Source organism: Fukomys damarensis, unplaced genomic scaffold, assembly GCF_012274545.1.
Source record: "Fukomys damarensis isolate Sample0158 unplaced genomic scaffold, DMR_v1.0_HiC HiC_scaffold_36, whole genome shotgun sequence".
Lineage (NCBI taxonomy): Eukaryota > Metazoa > Chordata > Mammalia > Rodentia > Bathyergidae > Fukomys > Fukomys damarensis.
The window spans coordinates 3,217,776-3,228,260 of record NW_022900948.1 but is presented as its reverse complement, the minus strand read 5'-3'; positions in this window follow the sequence as shown (position 1 = coordinate 3,228,260).

Here is a 10,485-nt window from a genome sequence, read left to right as displayed (position 1 = left end):
GGGATTGAACTAGGGTCCTTGTGCTTGCAAGGCAGGCCACCGAACCACTGAGCTAAATTCCCAGCCCAACTGCATATTCTATTGATCACAGTAATTTTTCTGAGTAAGATAGAAAATAAAATGCAGTTGCTCCATCATTCCACCCTATAAAATGTGCAAGACCATCCTATCATGCTTTATTAGTCAGCTTTCCCCTTGTGGACACAATACTTGACACCTTCCCATTAAATGAGGAGAGGTCTAATTTGTACCATCGTTTCAGTCTGATTGACTGGTTCTATGGCAGGTATATCACGGTGGAAAGGTGAAAGTTGCTTAATTCACGGCTACTGTGAAGTGATCAAGGGAACAATGCCAGAGAAGAAGGAGCAAGGGACCAGACCAAGACACCCAAGCCCACACCTCCACGATCTACACAGTCAAATCTAGAAGTGTGCTCCACCATCCCTGGGCTGGATCTCAAAACTAATCAGTGGACACTTCACCCCAATTGTCGCGCTCATATGATCCCGGTAGTCTTTAAAAAATTGTAAAAAAAAATATGAAAAATACAGAATTCTTAATCCAAAATTAAATATAAAAATATTTTACAGTAAATTTTATTCCCCCAAAATAAGATGCGATTAAGCACTCAAGTAAGCAGGACACAGTCACTCGTCTCCTCGATCTTTCTTGTACTGGGAGAATAGTCATGGAATGTATATAAGCCAAAGGCAGGGTCCAAGAATAAAGGAACAGAAATCTTGTTCTAACCAAAATTGATGTCCAGTGAATTAAAAATGTGCCTACTTTATCAGTTTATAGATCCTCTGCATCTTAGATTTTTATAAACCTCAAACTATAATAATGAATCAAGACTGTTTCCCTATTTTTTGATAGGCATTTCAATTTGTTTTAAAACACTATCAACTTTTTGCTTATTTGTATATTTTAATGGAAAGCCAATGCTAATTGTTCTAATCACATCTGGTTTCCTCTATGCAACACAGTTGTTCAAACTGTTTTCTTAGTATTTCACACTATTTCCAGTACGTCAAGCACTATTCAGTCACCTGAACACTTAACTGAATAACAAATGCATATCTTTAGTGTGCTATGTTCTGGGCATATTAGAAAAACTTTTGTTGTTTATTATCATTATCGTTATGCAACTTAGGAGGGAGAAAGGACCTGTGGAGAAATAACTTATTTGCACTGACTTTAATATAGTTTATTGTGTAAAGTTTTCAAAGGAAAAAATGGTCATGTTTCTCAAGTAGGAGGCAAGAAAGACAGCCCAAACTTAACAACAAGTTTCAAAAAATGTAACAAACAGACACAGTGGAGCAATTGTGGAAGAGTCCAATAGGATATTTGAAGCAATAAGAATAATGTCTGGCATGAAAATCTCAGCTATAATTGGAGGATCTGAGAGCAACCTGGCTTGACTGAACTATACAATGTAGGAGACACCTAGATACAGTTAAAGCTGGAAAAGTTGTAGCCCGTTTAAAAGGTGAAAGCACAGGGCAGGGCTTTAGCTCAGTGGCACAATGTCTGTATCGAAAGTGCAAGGTGCTGTTTGATCCCCAGTACAAAAAAAAGTGAAAGTACAAGATTGGTACAACAAAAAAATGATTACAGTCTATGTCTAATACTGTTGGCAATTTCTAATTTGAATGAATAAAATTCCCTGTTTTACACAACTGTTGTATTATCCTATAAAAAGCTAGAAATATCAAAATGCGCTAAATGGTTTTGCTCTAGGTAAAATAGGTCATGGATATTTAAGTCAAATGTGTAGCTATATACTTTCTAAAATAACACAGAACCATCATTTTTCTCTGCATTGACAGGCAAATGTTATTCTTTAGATGAAGTAGCAAAATACAAAAATATATGGTACATGGTGTATAGCTGAGAAATTTAAAAGTACATACATGGAGAGGAGGTCATAACCCAACCTAGCGGGCATAACCAGAACATAGATAGTTGATTTCAGTACTGGAATGTCAACCAGGAGAATGGCAGGGGACTACGTTTTATATCAAAAGTATTCATAATGTCGTAGAGACACAGTTTGACAAAGAAAAGTGCAATAGTAAAGTATTTTGCTAATGGTACAAGGAATGAAAAATAAAGAAAAACTACAATGGCCACCTCCAAAGGACTATGAGTATGATAGGTGAGTGATAATGAAAAATTGTAATCTGTAAAATGTAAATTCTTTATCATCTAAATTACTGTGTCTCGTATTCAAAGAGGATTTGCAACTCCTCTATATTTTTGAAGGGTGAGGATAATAAATGGTGACAAGTAGTTATCAAAGCATTTCTAAATTATGTAAAAGACAACTTTATGGCTCACAAAGCAACAATTTTGAAAAAGGATATTGTATTATGTAGCTCTTATATATCAGAAAAATATTAGTGCTAGTATCCCCAGACTAGTGAGAATAACTTCAATAAAACTAAAATCGTACACTTTTGTTGAAAGTGTTCAATGAGTCACCATCCTAGGAGTGTGGCAAATGCCAATGATCAAAACAGATGAAAACTCTATCCCAGGAGAACTTAGCATCCAGGTGGAGTAGGCAAAAAGTAAACTAGTATAATTAACAAACAAATCGTATTTTGTGGTAACATGACAAATACTGTATAAAAAGAATGGAATTTTAAAGGATTAGAATGCCAGACGAGGGCAGAGAGAGGTAACATGATATTTGCCGAATTTGATTTTAATAAGAAATCTGAATTTCAGTTAATATATGAAAAATGTTTGGCAACCAAGTGAGTATTGATAGAAAAATCACCACCAGTGGGATCAAGGCTGGAAGGTACAATGACTGAGGAGCAGCAAGGAGGGAAAGTTGGAGAACAGAAGATAATAAGTGGAAGCAAAGGGAAAGGGGAATTAGCTACCCTATATTTAGGGCCCGTGAGCCACTGTAAGAATTTTAGCTTTGTGTGGAAATGGAGAGATTTGGAGCATATGAATGAATTAACTATCTTATAGTATTGAAGGATTTAGGAGGTAGTAGTATTTATAAAGCAACTACAACAAGCAACATTGAAAACACAAATTGTTAAATGGGAGGTAAAATTAATTTTATTGGCACATTTTAGATATATATAATGATCTCATTCATCATAGGGAGTTTGTACCTGACCATATTATATCTTGATTCTTTTTTCCTCAGTCTCCTCCCCGCCCTTCAATCTCTTTTCCCCTCCTTATTTACAAAAGCTCTGATTCAACTTTTCCTTCTATTCTCTTTTATTTTATTTTCTCTTACTTCTTTTCCTTCTCCTCCCTCCCTTATTCCCTTTCCCATCTGAAGATTGTATTCCTATTTCCCAATATCCATTATATATTTTGGTCCTTATTTACACTTTTGGTTTCTCACACTGGAGAAACAATGCAATGCTTAAAATGTGTGTCTGATTTACTTCATTTAAGAGTGAGGCCTCAGGGTGCGTCCGCTTACCTAGAAATGACTCTAGTTTATCCTTCTTTTGAAATCCAGGAGAATTGTCCAAGGCAACAGTAGTAACCCCTGGCGAAAGTATGGTGGCTCAGCCAAGAGTGGCTATGTAATTTGTGCTGGATTCTAGATATACTTGAAAATATTTTTCAACACAAAATGCTGGTCATGTGGGATGCTGGTCATGGGGGATGTGAGGGAATCAGATTAATTAGGACAACTGCATGATTAATAGAACAGTAAGCTCACATGAAATGGGGAAGGCTACTGATAGTGCTGAGTATGGAGAATTTAATGGGGATAAAAATATGTTGATTTTTATTAGATAGACAAGAGAAGATGGTGGACATACAGTTAGATACTTTAATACAGATTTTAAGATGTTCTGCATTGGATATATAACTTGGAGCATCATCAGTAATTAGATAGGAAAGAGACAGGATTGGGTCACTGAAGCAATAAATATCCAAAGAGAAGAGGATTAAGGATTGAGCTTTAGTGTTCAGCTACTAAGTGGATTGCAAGAAGAAGAGAAAAGAAGAGAAATCAGCAAAAGAGACTGAGTAGTAACTGAGTAGTAACATATATATATATATATATATATATATATATATATGTGCAGTGGTATAAGATAATAATGAAGAGCTAGAGATGTTGAATAGGGAAAAGTTAAAGGAGATCATCACTAAAGAACTCAATACATATAAAAATAAAAGTTTTATTTCTTGGCTATTTAAGTTTAACACAATTTATTACTTCCCCTTCTGTATAAGTTTTAATCCTTATATTATTATAATATAAATAGGTGGACCTAGATTGTCTCAAAATAAGTGAAGTACTAGTATTACATATATTTTAAAATAAATTGCAATGGATTAAATTTTAAAGAAGGCAGACAATGCAATTAACAAATCATCCTACAATTAAAGGTAAAAATAAAGAGAAACTTGGACTTTTGAGCACTTTGTTTTGATATATTGGAGAGAAAAGATTAGAGACATAAAACTATGTTTTAATAATTCAGATAGTACTTTCCAGTTTTCATTTCCATTTATCTGGTAAGATGAAAATACATATGACTCTTCTAAAAGTAACGCACAGATCTTGTAAAATATCAGTGGCCCTTCTAGAAAAATGAATTGGATGGTCTTCTAATACTATCTGATAATTTCTTTCACTTTTCAAATAAGATGAAGTGCCACATTTTAAAAAATCAATTATTTGAAAAATGAACTTCAAAGGACAAAGTCTATTTGGACAAAATCCTCACAATCCAGTAGGAAATTTTGTGATTCAACTCTAAACATGAAGGGAAAAAGATGTGTTGAATGTTTTTATTTCCCACATGATTTACAAAGAAAATAGTAAAAACTGGTTTATCCATTATTTCTTTTTAAATTAATTTTTACATGTATGGAAAATCAAAATTGAGAGCATACTTCCCCATTGTTAATTGCAAGAACACATGAAAATTAGGTTGTCAGAGGGACTTACACAATGGAATAAAGTTCCTGGAAGCAGAAGGCAAGTTCTTTGCAGAAGATTTTCAAGAAAGGCAGCTTCTTTTATCCCTCTATGTTTTCACCAAATCTTTCAGAGTGTGTACGGGTTCTAGAATGGTCCTATCTCAAACATAGCATTTATTCACTTAACAAATGGCATGGACTCAGATGCACTTGTTATTAAAGAAAGCATCTGTGTAATATGCTTTCAAATTATTTTTATGAGACAAATATGAGAGGTTGTGTTTTTTGGAACACTTGTTTTAGGGAACAAATTCTACTGTTCTAAGATAATTAGTGAAGGAAGGAACAATACGTGTAATCCACATATAGAGAACACGATATAGAATATGTCCTCCTATTTTTCAAAAATAACATTTCTCATAAAATCTTTATCAAAACCACTAAGATATAAAATGATTAGCCCAAGTTTCACCTTCATTGCTTTCTCAACATGTTTTTTTATTTCCTCCAGACCCTCTAGTGAGCAGTGAAATAGTGCAAAGGCAGACATCAAGGAGAGAGAAAGAGGTAATGGCCTGTATAACCCAAAAACTATGGAACCAGTTCCTGGGTTGATGAGTGTTGGTAAAATTTGGCCAAAAGAGAGTCTCTGCATAAAATTCATTCACATCTCAAAGAAATTCTTATTCCAGTGTCAAAGAATAAAGAAGAACCTGAGTGCAGAATGCAAAATCAATTTATGATTGTACCATTTAGTGATCCTTCCGAGGACTAATGCTCTCTAATCATGAATATTAGAGAAGGGCATATAATGGGGCAAAGAACTCTTCTAAAGGCTGGCCTACAGCAGACAAGCAATTACAACTAGACATTATGGGCTGGCACCGAAAAATCTTTTGCCATTTTTTAAAAAATGATGAATCAATTCAGTAGTCTGTCCTATTAAGAATGCATTGTGCTTTAGATGCATCTTTAGATATGATGCAATGTGTAAAGATATATTACTGCCCTTGAGATTCTGAAGAACAGTGGCAAATATACTAAACAACTTCAGTAAAGAAAGACTGAAAAGTTTATGAGTGAGCAATTAATTTGGAAAAGTCCTATACTAACAATGATATACTTAACAGGGTAGCTTGAATGTATAAGTGTTATAGGTTAATATCTTTGTATAAAGCAAGATAAGACAACAAAGTATAAAAAGTACTAATCCATTCATTTAAAATAATTTTTTTTCTCTCTCTTTGAGTTTACTGGTACATTTTAGGTATACAGTATAGTTATAGTCATCACTGGGATCTTGGACCTGTACATAACAGGTCTTGGTTCTCATTTTTGGAGACTCTATAATGAAGTTGTGGTTTTTCTATAAAATGGAATACTACTCAGCCATAAAGAATGAGAAATGAGAGTCATTCATAGGAAAATGGATGCATATTGAGGAATACTCCTAAGTGAAATAAGTAAGTCACACATGTGTAAATACTGAATAGTTTCTCTGATGTGAAAAACTATACTGATACATAAGATACTAATGATATAATTGACAATGTGAAATAGGAAGACAATGGCTAAAGGTATAGGGGAAGTGAGTAGGGTAGGGGTAAGCTAATAAAGGGAAAAAAAAAATTTTAGTTGGGCATCGACTATATGTTATACATTCTGCTGGCTATGGATATATATATATATACACAAATATAAAGATCACAAGTCCTATAGAATATCCCTTACAATGTTTGTTTTCCTTCCATATAGATTAAAACATAACTATTCTATTAAGAGGTAAAAACATAATAATCCATACAGTACACACACTAAGTGACTCATGCTAGACATTCTCAGGAATTCTCTGGGTCCATTAGGGCCCATATCTTTTTTTGTATATATATACACAAATATAAAGATCACAAGTCCTATAGAATATCCCTTACAATGTTTGTTTTCCTTCCATATAGATTAAAACATAACTATTCTATTAAGAGGTAAAAACATAATAATCCATACAGTACACACACTAAGTGACTCATGCTAGACATTCTCAGGAATTCTCTGGGTCCATTAGGGCCCATATCTTTTTTTGTTGTTTTTGTTGTTGTTGTTGTTGTTGTTGTTTCTTGAGACAGGGTCTCACTATGTAGCTGAGACTGACCTGGAACTCACTATGTAGCCCAGGCTGGTATCGAACTCACAGTGATCCTCCTGCCTCAGCCTCTCAAGTGCTGGGATTACAGGCATGGGCCACCACGCCCAGTAGGACCCAAATCTTTGATCTGCAATATGCAAAATAAAAAAGGATGAATGTCCAATAGTACCTAAATATAGCTTTAAATCAGAGTTCTTTACAAGTTGTGGCTTCAATCATAATGACTATGTGAACTGCTTTGCAAACTACTTTCCTCAGCCATGTTCACCAAGAACAAAAAGCTGTTACTAAAATAAGTACACATTTATGGATTAGAGAGGGTCAAGTGATATAGAGGGAAATGCCCTAGGAGAGACAACATTTAAATTCTCTCAGTCAACTCTACTTTCTCTTGTCCATTGCCTGTGTCTCATATATTTCCTTTCTTTTCTTCTTCTGGTGTAGATCTAAGGGCTACTTTGTCTAGATATAAAGGAATAAAATGACAGTGCAGATTAACATTTATTTACATTAGGAAGTCTCCTTCAAGAAAGAACACGCTATATAAAAATTCACCGAGTATAAAAATAGACATCAAAGATTATTTTGCATCTTCCATTAATTCACTTGAAAAAAATCAGACTTACTAATGGAAGAAAGAGCCCTTAAGGGAGTGATTCATGTGGTCTAGCTTTTAAATTGTAATAATTTTAATAGAGATTTTTGATCATTTCTTTTTGCTCAATAGTATTGAGTATTCAACAATAGAGACATATCTCAAAGTTAGCATCTTTATTTGAATCATTCCATATTTGAGTCAATATTTAATTTGATTTAATTTGCATTATTTCATTAAACAAAAAATAAGTATTGATTATGTACCACCTATTGTGTTGGGATAAAATATTCAGCCTTTCCTCTGCTCTTAGTCCTGCTTTCTTGGATAATGCTTCTTAGTAAGGCATAAAGACAGAGACAGAAATTAAAACATCGTGTAATGGAGACTGCCATGGAGTATGCATGCAAGCATCTGTAAAATGAAGTGGAGGGGAGCAGAAAGTCAGTGAAGAGTTTCTGGATTGCTGCTATCTAAACTGAGACTTTAAAAACTTATCAGGGTTATTCAGTTGAAAAGAAAATGACAAAAACTTCAGGAAAAGTATATGTCATACCGTGGAGGCAAGGTAATGTGCAGCCTTCAGGCAACTGCTAAGCAATCATAGCCAAGAACGCTTTGGACAGGGCCAAGATGCAAACAGGAAGAAACAGATTTCAAATTAAGAAGCTGAATAATACCTTAAAGGGAAAAGGTTTTAACCTTAAGGAGAGTAAGTCCAGTGGTTTTTGTTTTTGTTTTGTTTTTGTTTCTAGTAAGTTAATTTGGCCTTCTGAGTTGGGAAACATTTTGAGACAGTACAGACTAGTAGTAAAGAATCCAACAAAACAGGAGGCCAAATCAAGGAATCCAGGCAAGTGATGACAGAGAAAACAGCTTGGAGGGCTGAAGAGGAAGACAGAGCAAAGCAATTAGGTGAGCAATGGTAAAGAAATAACACCAAAGGGATTTGGTGAAATTTCGAATGTGCACTTGAAAGAATGGGAGGTGTTAGTTTTAGGAAAAACTTTGATGAGAAAGGGCTTAGAGAAAATATTTTGGACATGCTGACTCCTTAGTGGCCAGGAAGAAGTGCTTATCCAGGTATCATAAAATCACTGAGACTTGTGGGTTCAGACCTGTGACAGTGAGAGAAGCTCTTAGAGCTTCCCATGATACCAACAGCCCACTGTGGCACTTGCTCGGTAAGTTTGCCCCACTGGTCTAGACTAACACCCAGGAGAGAAGCTGTAGATGAAAGCTGCTATAGTTAGCAACAAAACCCAGAGATAGCAATAAAAGTCATGGAAATGAACAACACTGTTCAGTTTTAATATAAAAATGGTGTAAAATAAACAGATCAAAAAGACAAAAAAGAAATATGACCCTCAACATAACTAAGAAGGTATAGTCGTAAAGATAGTGAAAAACTTAAAATTGTGTCACAAGAAAGATAAGGAAAATTTACAAAAAAAGATATGTCTTCAACTATCCATATATGGTGGAAAGGTCAATAAGAATGAGTCACCCCTCTCTGCTTAGTGTTATCACTTGCTCTTCTTTCTGATGAAACATGTACCTGGGCTTACTCTAGTCAGAAAATTTCCTGGTGCTTTGTTTTTGTTGTTGTTTTTAATTTAAATTAAATTATGTGTATACTTCCCACCTATACAGTAGTCATTATTTTATAAAAAGTTATAATAGGGCTTTCAGTAATGCCTGTTCCATAGTCCGTTTAAAGAGGTTATTATGGGCATAGGAAATAAATAATAATTTCTCAAAAATATATTTGCCACCAGTTAGACACGCCAAACCACACTGCACTTGTATATACATTTGTGACACTAGGCTATAGGCTCGTTGAGGGCAAGAAAAGTATTCAGCTTCTCTACCATTATATTCCCATGCTAACCATTATGACTGGCACAAGTTGGATGCTAAAATTTATTTTGATTTAAGAGTGAATGACACATTTGAAGAGGAAGAATTGCATGATATTTTTCTTCCCTAATATTTTTTTAAGCTTTAATTGAGTTTATTGGTACATTTTAGGGATACAGTACAGTTCCATTCATTGTTGAGATCTTGTACCTCTACATGACAGGTCTTGATTCTCATTTTTCCCCTTACCCCTGCCCTCCCTTCACCCCCTCCTCCCCTCCCCATCTACAAACACTTTATTTTTCATAAATGCTTTACAAAATGGAAATTTTGGGATTCTACACAAAAATGTAAATGAAATGAAAAAAAATATTAGCTGATCTAAGAAAATAAAGGAATAGTCTCTACTAATAAGCAAAACTAAAAATCTTCCTGTCTAACTTTTAGATGCAGCCCTGCATTATTATCCAACAAAAGTATACAGCTGACTAAACTCTATTAGGGATTATAGGAAAACATAAAGAGAGCTAAAAATAACTGCACAAGTGATTAATGTGACAACAAAAACTCCCCACTGATAAGGTCAAAATAGTGCAATGTGGAAATCACAATTTAAAATAGTTTTGCATGATAATATGTTGTGAATTAATGGTAGGTCCTCAGTAAACCATTTTAGTCACTCTGTTTAAGGCACCACAGAGAATGTTACTTATCCGCACTTCGCTCAACAATCCCTATTAGAAGTAAATCCACAGCTTCAATGATAATTATTGAACATGAACTGTTTCTTTTATAGTACCTTTGCTCAATTAAATGTTTTGAGTACACACATTTTCTGGTTGGATACCTCTCCCATGCTAACGTACAATAGAACTTAGATCTAAAAGACTCCTCCCAAACAGCTGCCTCATCCCCCTTCCTCAAAATGCGGAGCAAATGCAAGATCATTGGGAACATT